The sequence below is a fragment of the Salmo salar genome, chromosome 20, assembly GCF_965601325.2.
Source record: "Salmo salar chromosome 20, fSalSal1, whole genome shotgun sequence".
Taxonomy (NCBI): Eukaryota; Metazoa; Chordata; class Actinopteri; order Salmoniformes; family Salmonidae; genus Salmo; species Salmo salar.
This window is the reverse complement of record NC_138310.1, coordinates 30902673-30923225: the sequence shown is the minus strand read 5'-3', so window position 1 is coordinate 30923225 and position 20553 is coordinate 30902673. Positions and strand designations below refer to the sequence as shown.

The 20553-nt window shown below is 45.2% G+C and overlaps 1 pseudogene; it reads right to left on the bottom strand.

Annotated features, from left to right (window-relative positions):
- Nucleotides 1-639: 639 nt before the first annotated feature.
- LOC106580475 (uncharacterized) overlaps nt 640-20553 on the bottom strand; it is a 20594-nt pseudogene continuing 680 nt past the window's right edge.

Genomic DNA, 20553 nt, shown 5'->3' with positions numbered 1-20553 from the left:
TATTTACACAACAACATTGCTGTCTATTTAGATACACACATGCACACTGAAAGCCCATCAAACATAATCTCACACACAGACACCATCTATCATTTCCAGCCTATGTAGAAACATGTAGTCTTCTCTGCCCACAGAGCCAGTTAATGTGATGTAAATGGATAATGGGAAGTTTCCCTTCCATATGTCTGTCATATAATACAGCATCTAAGTGGTCTTCCTGGAATCCCTGTTGGTGCGGGGAACTGGGCAGTGAGGGAGGGCTTGTGTTGGGGCGGTTTTCGGATTGGGACAGTACTAGTTTAACCTTAATCAATATCTTATTTATGAAATATCCTGCTTCATGCATGGATTGGATTTAAAAATTGTCAGCATTCTAGTAACATGCGCATGATTCCAGATATATATAATGCAAGTAACAGTTCATAACTAACAACAATACAAAAAAACTACAAAAAATCCACTCATTTTATCAATAACAAAAGTCCACTTATGATGGAGAGTCCTGAGCTGTTGTTCAGAAGCTGAGAGCAAAAGACACTGTCCCAGTGATCCCTCTATCCTTGCATCCCTCCATCAGCCCCAATCCTGACTCAAAAGGGTGTGACAGCAAACAGTGCCCTCTCTCAGTCAGTCAGTCAGTCAGTCAGTGCAGTAGTAGCAGGTTGCTATTCTGTAGCAGTAGAGGTGAGTAGTCATCCGTTCCTGGTATCCTCCTCCCAGTCTCTCCACTCCTCCTCTGGGTCTTGCCCGGGACGGGTTCTTCTTCTTTTTCTCCAGGTAGTGTTCTGCATACACCATGTAGAGCTCCACACACCTCCTAGCCTTCATCTGCTCTATCAGCTCTGGATAGCCAATCTCAGAGATGTTCACTGTATCTTCATCATCATCATCATCCTCTGGCACAGCTACAGTTACTTGGCTGAAGCAGGGGGGGGGTTTGAGGGTTAGGGTTCAGGGGTTCTGGGGTCACAGGCTTCTCGGATGCAGCTGTACCGTTACTCTCAGCTGTGACGTTACTCTCACTGGGACTGCCTGTGGCGGAGCTCTTACTGGGGCCATTGCCTGGTGCTGGGGTGGAGCCGGGGTCTGTGGTATTGGTGGAACCTCCAGGGACAGGGGCTGACTCTTCAATCTTGGGGCGGCAGGTAGCCTAGTGGTTAGAGCGTTGGGCCAGTAACCGAAAGGTTGCTAGATCAAATCCCTGAGTTGACAAGGTAAAAATCTGTTGTTCTGCCCCTGAACAAGGCAGTTAACCCACTGTTCCTAGGGTGTCATTGTAAATAAGAACGTGTTCTTAACTGACTTGCCTAGTTAAATACAGGTTTAAAAAAAATCATAATAATAAAATCTCCCTGTCTGCAGTGCCTCCTGTGAATTCTCCTCAGCTCCTTTCTCTGATCTACCCTTCTACCCACCTCTCAGCAGGTCAGTCCTCTTCATACAGGTCTCCATGAAGTTATCATAGGCCTGTGGAGGTGGGCTGAAGTGGTAGTCCCTGCTGTAGTCATTATCATCAGTGGATTTGGTGTGTACGTCCTGTACATGTAGTGGTTATAGTAGTACTCCTCCTGGGGGTTGTGGAAGCCAAAGTAAGGCCGGGGAAACCGAGCCGCTCCGGCCGCCATCGCTGTATTATGCCCAAATCCCCTGGACTGCTGCGAGGGGCCCATCCCCATACCCTGCACCGAGCGGGAGAATGGGGAGCCACCTGCACCGCCATACCCCCCGAACCCGTTGCTTCCCCCGTAGCCAGGGCTAAGGATCCAGTTGTTGGGGTTTTGGTTCACGTAACCACCACGATAGCCTCCACCAAATCCCCCTCCATAGCCACCACCATACTGGTTGGGATATCCCCCTGCTGGGTACCTGTTTGGATAACCTCCAGCAGGGTATCCACCTTGGTTAGGGTATCCTGCCCTGCCTGACTTTTGAGGGTAGTTGCCCCCTGGTTGCTGGGGGTACCCTCCTTGAGGGTTCTGAGGACTCTGGGGCTGACGGGACTGTTCCCTGGCTGGTTGTTGGTTCCTTGGTTGCGTCTGCGCTGGGTGTTGGTGCCTCTGCGGTTGGAGGTGGAGGAGGGTTTCTTACCTATGCAGGATTTAACACCAAAGCCTCCACCCCCTCTCTTGGCCAGGGACAGGTAGGCATGGAGCAGCAGGAGAGCTGAGCTTCATCATTACTGCAGAGCCAGAGAGAGGTAGAAAGGGAGAAGAAGAGAGAGAGTTAAAATTTCTATAAGCAAGAGTCTGTTTCCTCCTTCTAACCAGTCCCAACAGTTCGGTCTCTGTGGTGACATTGCTGAATTTGAGAATTACAGCGCATTCGAAAGTATTCAGACCCCTTGACATTTTCCACATTTGTTCTAAAATTGATTACATAGTTTTCAATCTACACACAATACCCCAAAATGACAAAGCAAAAACAGATTAAGAAATGTTTGCAAATGTATAAAAAATAATAAACGGAAATATCACATTTACATAAGTATTCAGACCCTTTACTCAGTACTTTGTTGAAGCACCTTTGGCAGCGATTTCAGCCTTGAGTCTTCTTGGGTATGACGCTACAAGCTTGGCACACCTGTATCTGGGGAGTTTCTCCCATTCTTCTCTGCAGAAGAAGCTTTGTCAGTTTGGATAGGGAGCGTCGCTGCACAGCTATTTTCAGGTCTCTCCAGAGATGTTTCGATGGGTTCAAATCCGGGCTTCGGCTGGGCCACTCAAGGACATTCAGAGACTTGTCACTGTCTTGGCTGTGTGCTTAGGGTCGTTGTCCTGTTGGAAGGTGAACCTTCACCCCAGTCTGAGGTCCTGAGCACGCTGGAGCAGGTTTTCATCAAGGATCTCTCTGTACTTTGCTCCGTTCATCTTTCCCTCGATGCTGACTAGTCTCTCAGTCCCTGCCACTGAAAAACATCCCCACAGCATGATGCTGCCACAACCACGCTTCACCATAGGGATGGTGCCAGGTTTCCTCCAGACATGACGCTTGACATTCAGGCCAAAGAGTTCAATCTTGGTTTCATCAGACCAGAGAATCTGGTTTCTCATGGTCTGATAATCTTTTTGGTGCCTTTTGGCAAACTCCAAGCGGGCTGTCGTGCCTTTTACTAAGGAATGGCTTCTGTCTGGCCACTCTAACACAAATGCCTGATTGGTGGAGTGCTGCAGAGATGGTTGTTCTTCTGGAAGGTTCTCCCATCTCCACAGAGGAACTGGAGCTCCATCAGAGTGACCATCAGGTTCTTGGTCACCTCCCTGACCAAGGCCCTTCTCCCCTGATTGCTCAGTTTGGCCGGACGGCCAGCTCTAGGAAGAGTCTTGGTGGTCCCAAACTTCTTCCATTTAAGAATGATAGAAGCCACTGTGTTCGTGGGGACCTTCAATGCTGCAGAAATGTTTTGGTACCCTTCCCCAGATCTGTGCCTTGACACAATCCTGTCTCGGAGCTCTACGGACAATTCCTTTGACATCATGACTTGGTTTTTGCTCTGACATGCACTGTCAACTGTGGAACCTCATATAGACAGGTGTGTGCCTTTCCAAATCATGTCCAATCAATTGAATTTATCACAGATGGACTCCAATCAAGTTGTAGAAACATCTTAAGGATGATCAATAGAAACAGGATGCACCTGAGCTCAATTTCGAGTAGCAAATGGTCTGAATACTTATCTAAATAAGCTATTTCTGTTTTTTGCAACAAAAAAATTTAATCTGTTTTCATTTTGTCATTATGGGGTATTGTGTATAGATTGATGAGGATTTTTGTTGTTGTTAATCTAATCCATTTTAGAATTGTTACGTTCCCCAGTTTCTGTGTTGTGGTTTTGTTTGTATATATGTGTATGTGTATGTGTATGTGTGTGTGTGTGTGTGTGTGTGTGTGGTGTGTGTGTGTGTGTTTCAGGATGGCTTCCTGAAATTCCCCCAAGCAGCTGATTGGTCGGCCCCATTTATGATTGGAGCTGACCCCACCCTCTCGTCAGAAACAGCTGTCTTCAATTACCAATTCCTTCTGAAGCTAGAAAAGCCAGTGTTTCTTTGTTAGAGGAGCTGAGGGTTATATGATATGTTGGTTGTATCTCAGAAAGAGAGTTGGTATGTACTATGTCAGTTGTTGCTGAGAGAGCTAATGGTTATGTTCTGTGTTAGTTTGTTGCTCAGTCAGATAGAGCTTATTTGATGTCCTGTGTTGTTTCTCAGAGTTTTTTTGTAAAATGGTTTGTGATATTCTGTGTCATTTGTTCCCGGGGGGAAGGGGAAGGCACCTAGGGAGTGCTTAGGCAAGAGGGCCGCGGGCATACATAACCCGTAGTATTCACTGTCTATGCACACTAGGTAAGACCTGGGCGGACCACCCCCTGTATTTTGGTTAACGCACCAGGTGGTGGTAGGTTAGGTAAGTAGTGGTTCAGACCCTTTTCTCCAAATTTACCGTGTGAGGAATCAATAAATTCCCTGTAAATGGTAAATTCACTGCCTTTGTCATCCTTACTCGCACCTACAATCCCATACCTTTTTCACTCCACGGGGAGTTGAGCTGTAGCAGGGTGTTGCGTTCCCTCTTCCAAGAGGCGTACGTAACAAGAATAAGGCTTTAAGGTAACAAAATGTGGAAAAAGTCAAGTGGTCTGAACACTTTCCGAATGCACTGTATAGCTCAATATCCAGATCCATCTATTTCATTACGTAATAAGTATCCAGGCCTAGGGGCCATATATTTCTCTAAATATATGGTTCTGTGTAGGCCTACTGTATGCAATAATGGACTATCTATGCTAGCACTACATGAATAAATAACATAAGACAATGGGTGCCTTGCCCAAAATACAGTCAGTGGTCAATATCGGGATTCATTTTTCTATTCATTCTGTTACATGCACCTACTGTACATCAATATTGATGTTATAAAACTGATCTAGATGGGCTGCCTCATATCCCCTCAATTTGCCCATTTTGTTGTGTAGGCTACGATTGATAAAGTAAATAGTGATGTCTAGGAAAATAATTTTACATATTCATCATAACCCTGAGTGCCCGTGCTTGGCTGTCTAACCGAGGACAAAAATAAATAGCTTAAATCGAGCTACAATGTGGCAGTCATGCCACTTGGTCACATAACCTATATTAGCCTACTCTCTCTCTCTCTCTCTCTCTCTCTTTCTCTCTCTCACACACACACACACACACACACACACACACACACACACACACACACACACACACACACACACACACACACACACACACACACACACACACACACGTTATTGTATTCTTTACATACACAACATGACCAAAAGTATGTGGACACCAGCTTGTCGAACATCTCATTTGAAAATCATGGTTATTAATATGGAGTTGGTCCCCCCCCCTTTGCAGCTATAACAGCCTCCACTCTTCTGGGAAGGCTTTCCACTAGATGTTGGAACATTGCTCCAGGGACTTGCTTCCATTCAGCCACAAGCATTAGTGAGGTCGGCACTGATGTTGAGCAACTAGGCCTGGCTCACAGTAAGAAATCCAATTCATCCCAAAGGTGTTCGATGGGGTTGAGATCAGGGCTCTGTGCAGGCTAGTCAAGTTCTTCCACACCGATCGACAAACCATTTCTGTATGGACCTCACTTTGTGCACAGGGGCATTGTCATGCCACAAAGTTGGAAGCACAGAATCATCTAGAATGTTATTGTATGCTGTAGTGTTAAGATTTCCCTTCACTTCACTACGGGGCCTAGACCGAGCAATGAAAAAACAGCCCAGACCATTATTCCTCCTCCACCAAACTTTATAGTTGGCACTATGCATTGGGGCAGGTAGCATTCTTCTGGCATCTGCCAAACCCAGATTTGTCCGTCGGACTGCCAGATGGGGAAGCATGATTCATCACTCCAGAGAATGCGTTTCCACTGCTCCAGAGTCGAGCATTACACCACTCCTGCCGACTCTTGGCATTGCACATGGGGATCTTAAGCTTGTGTGCGACTGCTCGGCCATGGAAACACATTTCATGAAGCTTCCAACGAACAGTTCTTGTACTGACGTTGCTTCCAGAGGCAGTTTGGAACTCAGTACTGTGCTGCAACCGAGGACAGACGTTTTTTTCTTAATTTTTTACTATTTTCTATATTGTAGAATAATAGTGAAGACATCAAAACTATGAAATACATATGGAATCATGTAGTAACCAAAAAAGTGTTAAATCAAAATATGTTATATTGGAGATTCTTCAAATAGCCACCCTCTGCCTTGATGACAGCTTTGCACACTCATGGCATTCTCTCAACCAGCTTCACCTGGAATGCATTTTAATTAACAGTTGTGCCTTCAAAGTTAATTTGTGGAATTTCTTTCCTTCTCACAGCGTTTGAGCCAATCAGTTGTGTTGTGACAAGGTGGGGGGGTTTACAGAAGATAGCCCTTTTGGTAAAAGTCCAAGTCCATATTATGGAGAGAACAGCTCAAATAAGCTAAGAGAAATGACAGACCATCATTACTTTAAGACATGAAGGTCAGTCAATCCTGAAAATTTCAAGAACTTTGAAAGTTCCTTCAAGTGCAGTCGCAAAAACCATCAAGCACGATGATGAAACTGGCTCTCATGAGGACCGCCACAGGAATGGAAGACCCAGAGTTACCTCTGCTGCAGAAGATAAGTTCATTAGAGTTACCAGCCTCAGAAATTGCAGCCCGAATAAATGCTTCACAGAGTTCAAGTAACAGACATCTCAACATCAACTGTTCAAAGGGTACTGTGTACATCAGGCCTTCATGGTAAAATTTCTGCAAAGAAACCACTACTAAAGGACACCAATAAGAAGATTCTTGCCTGGGCCAAGAAACACGTGCAATGGACATTAGACCGGTGGAAATGTGTCCTTTGGTCTGGAGTCCAAATTTGAGATGGTTCCAACTGCCGTGTCTTTGTGAGATGCAGTGTGTATTTCCCACCATAAAGCATGGAGGAGGATGTATTATGGTGTGGGGGTGCTTTGATGGTGACACTGTCTGTGATTTATTTAGAATTCAAGGCACACTTAACCAGTATGGCTACAACAGCATTTTGCAGTGATACGCCATCCCATCTGGTTTGGTCTTAGTGGGACTATCATTTGTTTTTCAACGGGACAATGACCCAACACACCTCCAGGCTGTGTAAGGGCTATTTTACCAAGAAAGAGAGTGATGGAGTGCTGCATCAGCTGACCTGGCCTCCACAATCCCCCGACCTCAACCAAAGTGAGATGGTTTGGGAAGTGTCAGACCGCAGAGTGAAGGAAAAGCAGCCATTAAGTGCTCAGCATGTGTGGGAACTCCTTCAAGACTGTTGGAAAAGCATTCCAGGTGAAGCTGGTTGAGAGAATGCCAAGAGTGTGCAAAGCTGTCATCAAGGCAAAGGGTGGCTATTTGAAGAATCTCAAATGTTAAATATATTTAGATTTGTTTAACCCTTTTTTGGTTACTACAGCATTCCATATGTGTTATTTCAGAGTTGTGATGTCTTCACTATTATTCTACAATGTAGAAAATAGTTTTAAAAAACTTGAATGAGTAGGTGTTCTAAAACTTTTGACCGCTCGTGTATAGTGTAGCATCTGTCCTTGCAGTCCATAGATTCTACTAATAACAGGGTTTGCAGATTTATGTAAGGCACTGCGACCTACAATTTCCATCTGGGGACAGACATCAGTTAAACTTGTAGTTTTGATTTACATTTGGTTGAGTTGTTAATTAACATTAATTCAACGGGAAATCAACAACACATGTCATTGTATTTAGGTTAAAAGTTGGGTGAAAAAATGCCGAAATGCCCTACATTGATGACTTTTTGCAAATCCAATCAGTTTTCAACATTGATGCAGTGTCATCGCATATATTTTTTGGGGTTGAAATTAAGTGAAAACAACGTTGATCCAACATTTTTGCCCAGTGGGTTGTTGGTGTTTTTCTCTAAAAAGATCACCACGAAATGCATCAGAGTGTCGATGTTTATTGTTGAATAGAATATTTAAGATGTCAATGTTTTCTATCCCCAAACAGGCAATACATGCTATAAAAAAAGTCAGTTACTTATTTCAGACAATGTCGGCCACTGCTCCGTTCTATCAAATCAAAGATTATTTGTCACGTGCGCCGAATACAACTGGTGTAGACCTTACAGTGAAATGCTTACTACTAACCAACAGTGCAATTTTTAAGTAAAAAAAAAGGTATTAGGTGAATAATAAATAAATAAACAACAGTAAAAAAGATAGTGAAAAATAACATTAGCGAGGCTATATACAGTAGCGAGGCTATAACAGTAGCGAGGCTATATACAGGCACCGGTTAGTCGGGCTGATTGAGGTAGTATGTACATGTAGATATGGTTAAAGTGACTATGCATATATGATAAACAGAGAGTAGCAGTAGCGAAAAAGAGGGGTTGGCGGGTGGTGGGTGGCGGAACACAATGCAGATAGTCCGGGTAGCCAATGTGCCGGTTAGTCGGGCTAATTGAGGTAGTATGTACATTAATGTATAGTTAAAGTGACTATGCATATATGATCAACAGAGAGTAGCAGCAGTGTAAAAGAGGGGTTAGGGGGCACACAATGCAAATAGTCTGGGTAGCCATTTGCTTACCCGTTCAGGAGTCTTGTGGCTTGGAGGTAAAAACTGTTGAGAAGCCTTTTGGTACTAGACTTGGTGCTCCGGTACAGCTTGCCATGCGGTAGTAGAGAGAACAATCTATGACTGGAGTGGCTGGGGTCTTTGACACTTTTTAGGGCCTTCCTCTGACACCGCCTGGTGTAGAGGTCCTGGATGGCAGGCAGCTTAGCCCAAGTGATGTACTCGGCCGTATGCACTACCCTCTGTTGTGCCTTGCGGTCGGAAGCTGAACAGTTGCCGTACCAGGCAGTGATACCAACCAGTTAGGATGCTCTCGATGTTGCAGCTGTTGAACCTTTTGAGGATCTGAGGATCAAATCTTTTTAGTTTCCTGAGGGGGAATAGGCTTTGTCGTGCCCTCTTCACGACTGTCTTGGTGTGTTTGGACCATTCTAGTTTGTTGGTGATGTGGACACCAAGGAACTTGAAGCTCTCAATCTGCTCCACTACAGCCCCGTCGATGAGAATGGGGGCGTGCTCGGTCCTCCTTTTCCTGTAGTCCACAATCATCTCCTTAGTCCTCCTACATTGAGGGATAGGTTGTTATTCTGGCACCACTGTCTCATCATTGTTGGTGATCAGGCCTACCACTGTTGTGTCGTCTGCAAATGTAATGATTTTGTTGGAGTTGTTCCGGCCACGCAGTCGTGGGTGAACAGGGAGTACAGGAGGGGACTGAGCACGCACCTCTGAGGGGCTCCAGTGTTGAGGATCAGTGTGGCAGATGTGTTGCTACCTACCCTCACCACCTGGGGGCGACCCGTCAGGAAGTCCAGGATCCAGTTGCAGAGGGAGGTGTTTAGTCCCAGGATCCTTAGTTTAGTGATGAGCTTTGAGGGTACTATGGTGTTGAACGCTGAGCTGTAGTCAATGAATAGCATTCTCACGTAGGTGTTCCTTTTGTCCAGGTGGGAAAGGGGAGTGTGGAGTGCATCGTCTGTGGATCTGTTTGGGCGGTATGCAAATTGGAGTGGATCTAGGGTTTCTGGGATAATGGTGTTAATATATGAGCCATTACCAGCCTTTCAAAGCACTTCATGGCTACGGATGTGAGTGCTACGGGTCTGTAGTCATTTAGACAGGTTGCCTTAGTGTTCTTGAGCACAGGGACTATGGTTGTCTGCTTGAAACATGTTGGTATTACAGACTCAATCCGGGACATGTTGAAAATGTCAGTGAAGACACCTGCCAGTTGGTCAGCACATGCCCGGAGCACACATCCTGGTAATCTGTCTGGCCCTGCAGCCTTGTGAATGTTGACCTGTTTAAAGGTCTTACTCATCTCAGCTACGGAGAGCGTGATCACACAGTCATCCGGAACAGCTGATGCTCTCATGCATGCCTCAGTGTTGCTTGCCTCGAAGCGAGCATAGAAGTGATTTAGCTCATCTGGTAGGCTCGTGTCACTGTGCAGCTCACGGCTGTGCTTCCCTTTGTAGTCTGTAATAGTTTGCAAGCCCTGCCACATAAGACGTGCGTCGGAGCCGGTGTAGTACGATTCAATCTTAGCCCTGTATTGACGCTTTGCCTGTTTAATGGTTCGTCGGAGGGCATAGCAGGATTTCTTATAAGCTTCCGGGTTAGAGTCCTGCTCATTGAAAGCGGCAGCTCTACCCTTTAGCTTAGCACGAATGTTGCCTGTAATCCATGGCTTCTGGTGGTGGTATGTATGTACAGTCACTGTGGGGACGATGTCCTCGATGCACTTATTGATAAAGCCAGTGACTGATGTGGTGTACTCCTCAATGCCATCGGAAGAATCCCGGAACATGTTCCAGTCTGTGATAGCAAAACAATCCTGCAGTTTAGCATCTGCTTCATCTGACCACTTTTTTATAGACCGAGTCACTAGTGCTTCCTGATTTAATTTTTGCTTGTAAGCAGGAATCAGGAGGATATAATTGTGGTCAGATTTACCAAATGGAGGGCTAGGGAAAGCTTTGTACGTGTCTCTGTGTGTGGAGTACAGGTGATGTAGAATGTTTTTCCCTCTGGTTGCACATTTAACATGTTGATAGAAATTAGGTAGAACTGATTTAAGTTTCCCTGCATTAAAGTCTCCGGCCACTAGGAGCGCCGCCTCTGGGTGAGAGGTTTCCTATTTGCTTATTTCCTTCTACAGCTGACTGAGTGCGGTCTTAATGCCAGCATCCATCTGTGGTGGTAAATAAACAGCCACAAAAAGTATAGATGAAAACTCTCTTGGCAAATAGTGTGGTCTGCAGTTTATCATAAGATACTCTACTTCAGGCAAGCAAAATCTAGAGACTTCCTTACGTTTCGTGCACCAGCTGTTGTCTACAAATATGCACAGACCGCCCCCCCCTCGTCTTACCGGAGTGTGCTGTTCTATCTAGCCGGTGCAGCGTATATGCCGCTAGCTGAATATCCATGTCATCATTCAGCCACGATTCCGTGAAACATAAGATGTTACAGTTTTTGATGTGCCGTTAGTAGGATATTCGTGATCGTACCTCGTCTAATTTATTGTCCAATGATTGCATGTTGGCGAGTAATATTGACGGTAACGGCAGCTTTCCCACTCGCCTCTGCGGATCCTTATGATATCCAGTGGAACAACCACTTTACAATAGTGCATCTAAATCTTTTAAGGGGGGGGGGGGGGTTAGAAGGATTACTTTATCCTATCCTAGGTATTCCTTAAAGAGGTGGGGTTTCAGGTGTCTCCGGAAGGTGGTGATTGACTCCGCTGTCCTGGCGTCGTGAGGGACATTGTTCCACCATTGGGGTGCCAGAGCAGCGAACAGTTTTGACTGGGCTGAGCGGGAACTGTGCTTCCTCAGAGGTAGGGAGGCGAGCAGGCCAGAGGTGGATGAACGCAGTGCCCTTGTTTGGGTGTAGGGCCTGATCAGAGCCTGAAGGTACGGAGGTGCCGTTCCCCTCACAGCTCCGTAGGCAAGCACCATAGTCTTGTAGCGGATGCGAGCTTCAACTGGAAGCCAGTGGAGAGAGCGGAGGAGCGGGGTGACGTGAGAGAACTTGGGAAGGTTGAACACCAGACGGGCTGCGGCGTTCTGGATGAGTTGTAGGGGTTTAATGGCACAGGCAGGGAGCCCAGCCAACAGCGAGTTGCAGTAATCCAGACGGGAGATGACAAGTGCCTGGATTAGGACCTGCGCCGCTTCCTGTGTGAGGCAGGGTCGTACTCTGCGAATGTTGTAGAGCATGAACCTACAGGATCGGGTCACTACCTTGATGTTAGTAGAGAACGACAGGGTGTTCCAGGGTCGCGCCAAGATTGGAGAGAGAGGGGAGAAAGAGGTCAAAGCACAGGGTAGGGCAGTGTGAGCAGGACCAGCGGTGTTGTTTGACTTAGCAAACGAGGATCGGATGTCGTCGACCTTCTTTTCAAAATGGTTGACGAAGTCATCCGCAGAGAGGGAGGAGGGGGGGGGAGGGGGAGGAGGATTCAGGAGGGAGGAGAAGGTGGCAAAGAGCTTCCTAGGGTTAGAGGCAGATGCTTGAAATTTAGAGTGGTAGAAAGTGGCTTTAGCAGCAGAGACAGAAGAGGAAAATGTAGAGAGGAGGGAGTGAAAGGATGCCAGGTCCGCAGGGAGGCGAGTTTTCCTCCATTTCCGCTCGGCTGCCCGGAGCCCTGGTCTGTGAGCTCGCAATGAGTCGTCGAGCCACGGAGCAGGAGGGGAGGACCGAGCCGGCCTGGAGGATAGGGGACATAGAGAATCAAAGGATGCAGAAAGGGAGGAGAGGAGGGTTGAGGAGGTAGAATCAGGGGATAGGTTGGAGAAGTGTTTGAGCAGAGGGAAGAGATGATAGGATGGAAGAGGAGAGAGTAGCGGGAGAGAGAGAGCGAAGGTTGGGACGGCGCAATACCATCCGAGTAGGGGCAGAGTGAGACGTGTTGGATGAGAGCGAGAGGGAAAAGGATACAAGGTAGTGGTCGGAGACTTGGAGGGGAGTTGCAATGAGATTAGTGGACGAACAGCATCTAGTAAAGATGAGGTCAAGCGTATTGCCTGCCTTGTGAGTAGGGGGGAAGGTGAGAGGGTGAGGTCAAAAGAGGAGAGGAGTGGAAAGAAGGAGGCAGAGAGGAATGAGTCAAAGGTAGACGTGGGGAGGTTAAAGTCACCCAGAACTGTGAGAGGTGAGCCATCCTCAGGAAAGGAACTTATCAAGACGTCAAGCTCATTGATGAACTCTCCAAGGGAACCTGGAGGGCGATAAATGATAAGGATGTTAAGCTTGAAAGGGCTGGTAACTGTGACAGCATGGAATTCAAATGAGGAGATAGACAGATGGGTCAGGGGAGAAAGAGAGAATAATAACTGGGATGTTGGCCTTCTCGGATGTTCGGAGTATGTCCTGTGCATTCTGCTTGTTTTAGAAAAAATCTTTGCCTAATCTAATGAGTGATCGCTGTCCTGATATCAAGAAGCTCTTTTTTGCCATAAATTACGTTGGCAGAAACATTATGTACAAAATAAGTTACAAATAACGCAAAAAACCCCACATAATAGCACAATTGGTTGGGTGCCGTAAAACTGCTGCCATTTCTTTCCGGCGTTATTTTCTATCAAATCAGACAAGTGCAGTTCGAAAACCAAACAAAAAATTCCCTATTTCATCATATTTTAAAACATTTTTATTAAACGAATAGCCTAAAATGTAAGCACCTACCTTTATTAATGTGGATGTTGCCGCTGCCCTTGCAAAGGATAAGTTGAATACTCTCCCTTATAGCGTGTTGTGCATTTAAAGATCCAGGGGATAGCCGACATGGGCGGAGTTTCCATCCAGACACTTACCAGCAGTTACCGGAGCCAACAAGTTATGTCAATTTCAGGATTTGAAACATGGAACAAATTTTATTTCTATTTTTTATTTGACCTTTATTTAACCAGGTAGGCCAGTTGAGAACAAGTTCTCGTTTACAACTGTGACCTGGCCAAGATAAAGCAAAGCAGTGCAACAAAAAACAACAACACAGAGTTACACATGGGATAAACAAAAGTACAGTCAATAACACAACAGAAAAATCTATATACAGCGTGTGAAAATGGAGTAAGGAGGTAAGGCAATAAATAGGCCTTTGTAGCGAAGTAAAATGGCTAATGGATAATTAGTAAGTGGATAATTAGCCCACAAAATGCATACAACTTTTACTTTTTTCTTCTGTGGCCTACACAAATATTCAGTTTTGGCAGGCTAGTTTTCCATCTTTATCAGCTCACCAGCCAGTTTATTAGGTACACAACCACTTTCACTAAAATGGATCCCTCTTACAGAGAGTGAATCACATGGCCATGGCTTACTATATAAAGCAGGAATCAAGGCATTCAGTAACTGTTCATTGAAATTTAGAATGGGCAAAACGAGTGACCTAAGCGACTTTAACCGTGGTATGATTGCCAGGGCAAGGCGCGCTGGATCAGGTATCTCAGAAATGTCCGCCCTCCTGGGATTTTCACACATGACAGTGTCTAGTGTTTACTGAGAATGGTGCGACAAACAAAAAACAAATCAAATCACATTTTATTGGTCACATACACATGGCTAGCAGATGTTATTGCGAATGTAGTGAAATGCTTGTGCTTTTAGTTCCGACAGTGCAGCAATATCTAACATGTAATATAACAATTCCACAACAACTACCTAATACACACAAATCTAAGTAAAGGAATGGAATAAGAGGTGTCAGAGGTGGTTGAAAACTGCTCCTTGATGAAAGAAGTCGAAGGAAATTGGCAAAAATCATGCAAACTAACAGGCGGGCCACAAACAGACAAATAACGGTGCAGTACAACAGTGGTGTTCAGAATGGCATCTCAGAACGCATAACTTGTCAATCCTTGTCACGGATAGGCTATTGCAGCAGATGACTACACCGGGTTCCACTCCTATCAGCTAAAAACAAGAAGAAGCGGCTCTAGTGGGCATGTTATCCACCAACACTGGATAATTGTGGAGTGGAAAAACATTGCCTGGAACATGACAGCAAGTTCAGTTTACTTGAGTGGCCTGCACAGTCCCCAGACCTCATCCAAATAGATAATATTTTGGTTGAAATGGAGCAAGATGTTTGCAGCATGAATGTACCGCCATCCAATCTGCAGCAACTGCGTGATGCTATTGCGTCAGCATGGACCAACATCCCTGTGGAACATTTCCGACACCTTGTAGAATGTCCCAAATAATTCAGACTGTTCTGGAGGCAAAGGGAGGTCTGACCCAGTACTAGATGGGTGCACCTAATAATAACCCCAAGCTATAAGACTTCTAAACAAGACTGCTAAATAGCTAAACAAATGTCTACCCTGACCATCTGCATTGACCCTTTTTTGTCTTACACTGAGTCTATGCACACACACACTGGACTCTACCCACACACTCACACGTGCTTACACTGACACCCCAACACACACACACACACACACACACACACACACACACACACACACACACACACACACACACACACACACACACACACACACACACACACACACACACACACACACACACACACACACACACACACACACACACACACACACACACACACACACACACACACACACACACACACACACACACACACACACACACACACACACACACACACATACATTATATTGGCATGGGAAACATGCCAATATAGTAAACATTACACATACAGAAGTTTCTAAAGAATAAAGACATTACAAATGTCATATTATGTATATACAGTGGGGCAAAAAAGTATTTAGTCAGCCACCAATTGTGCAAGTTCTCCCACTTAAAAAGTTGAGAGAGGCCTGTAATTTTCATCATAGGTACACTTCAACTATGACAGACAAAATGAGAAAAAACCCCAGAAAATCACATTGTAGGATTTTTAATGAATTTATTTGCAAATTATGGTGGAAAATAAGTATTGACTGCCTATGATCCCAAGAACACCATCCCCACCATCAAACATGGAGGTGGAAACATTATGCTTTGGGGGTGTTTTTCTGCTAAGGGGACAGGACAACTTGACCGCATCAAAGGGACGATGGACAGGGCCATGTACCTTCAAATCTTGAGTGAGAACCTCCTTCCCTCAGCCAGGGCATTGAAAATGGGTCGTGGATGGGCATTCCAGCATGACAATGACCCAAAACACACGGCCAAGGCAACAAAGGGGTGGCTAAAGAAGAAGCACATTAAGGTCCTGGAGTGGCCTAGCCAGTCTCCAGACCTTAATCCCATAGAAAATCTGTAGAGGGAGCTGAAGGTTCGAGTTGCCAAACGTCAGCCTCGAAACCTTAATGACTTGGAGAAGATCTGCAAAGAGGAGTGGGATAAAAAAAAGAACTACAAGAAACGTTTGACCTCTGTGATTGCCAACAAGGGTTTTGCCACCAAGTACTAAGTCATGTTTTGCAGAGGGGTCAAATACTTATTTCCCTCATTAAAATGCAAATCAATTTATAACATTTTTGACATGCGTTTTTCTGGATTTTTTTGTTGTTATTCTGTCTCTCACTGTTCAAATAAACCTACCATTAAAATTATAGACTGATCATTTCTTTGTCAGTGGGCGAACGTACAAAATCAGCAGGGGATCAAATACTTTTTTCCCTCACTGTACGTTTTCCAGCAGAACACTATGCTTATCACAAAACAATTTAGAAACCAGACACGGCTCTTGGGTCACTTCGGTAGCCTAAGCATGAATTAAAATAGATCCTCTGAAGTGTCACACACTATAGCATGACAAGTAGGTTGCATCCCAAATGGCAGCCTATTCCCTATGTAGTGCACTACTTTTGACCAGGCACATGTAATGCACTATATAGTGAACCCGGTGCCATGTGGGACCGTAGAGGTAGTAGACTCTCATGTAATTAAGCCTCAATGAAGTAACACAAACATAGACACATGCATACACACACGTGGATTTTGTGTTGTAGATATGTGGTAGTGGAGTATGGGCCTGAGGGCACACACTTAGTATGTTGTGAGTTCTGTAGTGAATGTACTGTAATGTTTTTAAAATTGGATAACTGCCTTAATTTTGCTGGACCCCAGGAGGAGTAGATGCTGCATTGGCAGCAGCTAATGGGGATCCATAATAAATACAAATATAAATACTTCTCTCTGCTGGTCTCATTTATAAATGCAGAAAGCCCCTATTTCTCTAGAAATACAGGTAATGGTGCCCTCTGCTGCTTCTAGTCTGAAAGGCATTGTGCTATACCATCATCTGGTCCCAAGTCCAATAACTATTTAATGTTTGCAGATCTGCAAGGTAGAAACAATATGGTGGAAGCTCCACCACGACACAACTTTTACCTATCCAGACATGTCAAGTCTTCAAGCATAAAACGGTTAGGACTTAGGGGAAGAGAGCAAATTGGAATGGTGCCCATTAAGTATCAAAAAAATATCCCTTCATCTATTACTGATAAAGAACAGTACTAAGATAGCAAAGTAACATCTGGTTCTAGTTCTATCTTGGGCTATTCTCAATTCTCCACCCTTTTCCTTGCACACTGCCTGCCATGGATTTAAAAGCATAGGATTGGTGTAAGAATTGTCTGGAGGGAGTTTACACCATTGTAAAATCCATGCGAGAAATTGTGCATGTTGGTCTTTAACATTTAGCCCTCACACATAAACTCGGCAAAAAAAGAAACATCCCTTTTTCAGGACCCTGTCTTTCAAAGATAATTCATAAAAATCAAAATAACTTCACAGATCTTCATTGTAAAGGGTTTAAAACTGTTTCCCATGCTTGTACAATGAACCATAAACAATTAATGAACATGCAGCTGTGGAACGCTCGTTAAGACACTAACAGCTTACAGACGGTAGGCAATTAAGGTCACAGTTATGAAAACTTAGGACACTAAAGAGATCTTTCTACTGACTCTGAAAAACCAAAAGAAAGATGCCCAGGGTCCCTGCTCATCTGCGTGAACATGCCTTAGGCATGCTGCAAGAAGGCATGAGGACTGCAGATGTGGCCAGGGCAATAAATGGCAATGTCCGTACTGTGAGATGCCTAAGATAGCGCTCCAGGGAGACAGAATGGACAGCTGATCGTCCTCGCAGTGGCAGACCACGTGTAACAACACCTGCACAGGATCGGTACATCTAAACATCACACCTGCGGGACAGGTACAGGATGGCAACAACAACTGCCCGAATTACACCAGGAACGCACAATCCCTCCATCAGTGCTCAGACTGTCCGCAATAGGCTGAGAGAGACTGGACTGAGGACTTGTAGGCCTGTTGTAAGGCAGGTCCTCACCAGACATCACCGGCAACAACGTCGCCTATGGGAACAAACCCACCGTCTCTGGACCAGACAGGACTGGCAAAAAGTGCTCTTCACTGACGAGTCACAGTTTTGTCTCACCAGGGGTGATGGTCGGATTCGCGTTTATCGTTGAAGGAATGAGCATTACACCGAGGCCTGTACTCTGGAGCGGGATCGCTTTGGAGGTGGAGGTTCCGTCATTGTCTGGGGCGGGGAGTCACAGCATCGTCGGACTGAGCTTGTTGTCATTGCAGGCAATCTCAACGCTGTACGTTACAGGGAAGACATCCTCCTCCCTCATGTGGTACCCTTCCTGCAGGCTCATCCTGATATGACCCTCCAGCATGATAATGTCACCCACCATACTGCTCATTCTGTGCGTGATTTCCTGCAAGACAGGAATGTCAGTGTTCTGCCATGGCCAGCGAAGAGCCCGGATCTCAATCCCATTGAGCACGTCTGGGACCTGTTGGATCAGAGGGTGAGGGCTAGGGCCATTCCCCCCAGAAATGTCTGGGAACTTGCAGGTGCCTTGGTGGAACAGTGGGGTAAAATCTAACAGCAAGAACTAGCAAATCTGGTGCAGTCCATGAGGAGGTGCACTGCAGTACTTAATGCAGCTGGTGGCCACACCAGATACTGACTGTTACTTTTGATTTTAGATTTTTTTGGCAGACTCGACAGCCTTGGTTTCTCAAATCATTGCCTCGCCTGGTTTACCAACCACTTCTCTGATAGAGTTCACTGTGTCATATTGGAGGGCCTGTTGTCCGGACCTCTGGCAGTCTCTATGGGGGTGCCACAGGGTTCAATTCTCGGGCCGACTCTCTTCTCTGTATACATCAATGATGTTGCTCTTGCTGCTGGTGATTCTCTGATCCACCTCTACACAGACGACACCATTCTGTATACTTCTGGCCCCTCTTTGGACACTGTGTTAACTAACCTCCAGATAAGCTTCAATGCCATACAACTCTCCTTCCGTGGCCTAGAACTGCTCTTAAATGCAAGTAAAACTAAATGCATGCTATTCAATCGATCACTGCCCACACCTGCCCGCCCGTCCAGCATCACTACTCTGGACGGCTCTGACTTAGAATACATGGACAACTACAAATACCTAGGTGTCTGGTTAGACTGTAAACTCTCCTTCCAGACTCACATTAAGCATCTCCAATCCAAAATTAAATCTAGAATCAGCTTCCTATATCGCAACAAAGCATCCTTCACTCATGCTGCCAAACATACCCTCGTAAAACTGACCATCCTACCAATCCTCGACTTCGGCAATGTCATCTATAAAATAGCCTCCAACACTCTACTCAACGAATTGGATGCAGTCTATCACAGTGCCATCCGTTTTGTCACCAAAGCCCCATACACTACCCACCACTGCGACCTGTACACTCTCATTGGCTGGCCCTCACTTCATACTTGTCGCCAAACCCACTGGCTACAGGTTATCTACAAGTCTCTGCTAGGTAAAGCCCCACCTTATCTCAGCTCACTGGTCACCATAGCAGCACCCACTCGTAGCACGCGCTCCAGCAGGTATATCTCACTGGTCACCCCCAAAGCCAATTCCTCCTTTGGTCGCCTTTCCTTCCAGTTCTCTGCTGCCAATGGCTGTTGTCAATTCGTTCCAATGACCGGAACGAATTGCAAAAATCACTGAAGCTGGAGACTCATATCTCCCTCACCAGTTTTAAGCACCAGCTGTCAGAGCAGCTCACAGATCACTGCACCTGTACATAGCCCATCTGTAAACAGCCCATCTATCTACCTCATCCCCTTACTGTATTTATTTTATTTATCTTGCTCCTTTGCACCCCAGTATCTCTACTTGCACATTCATCTTCTGCACATCTACCATTCCAGTGTTTAATTGCTAAATTGTAATTACTTCGCCACCATGGCCTATTTATTGCCTTATCTCCCTTATCTTACCTCATTTGCACTCACTGTATATAGACTTTCTGTTTTCTTTTTTTCTACTGTATTATTGACTGTATGTTTTGTTTATTCCATGTGTAACCCTGTGTTGTTGTATGTGTCGAATTGCTATGATTTATCTTGGCCAGGTCGCAGTTGCAAATGAGAACTTGTTCTCAACTAGCTTACCTGGTTAAATAAAGGTGAAATAAAAAATAAATACAAATCTTGACCCCCCCCTTTGTTCAGGGACACATTATTCCATTTCTGTTAGTCACATGTCTGTGGAACTTGTTCAGTTTATGTCTCAGTTGTTATGTTCATATGTCACGACTTCAACCGAAGTCGGTCCCTCTCCTTGTTCGGGCGGCGTTCGGCGGTCGACGTCACCGGCCTTCTAGCCATCGCCGATCCACTTTTCATTTTCCATTTGTTTTGTCTTTGTTTTACACATCTGGTTTCAATTCCCCAATTACTTGTTCATTATTTAACCCTCTGTTCCCCCATGTTTTTTTGTGAGTGATTGTATGTATGTATAAGGTCCATTATTGTGGACTAGTTTATTGTGTTGTATTTATTAATTCCTTGAGTAAATTACATTCCTTACTCATTTCTGCTGTCCTGCGCCTGACTCCTCAACACCAGCTACACACAGGCCGATTACAAATATTTACACATGTTAAGTTTGCTGAAAATAAACG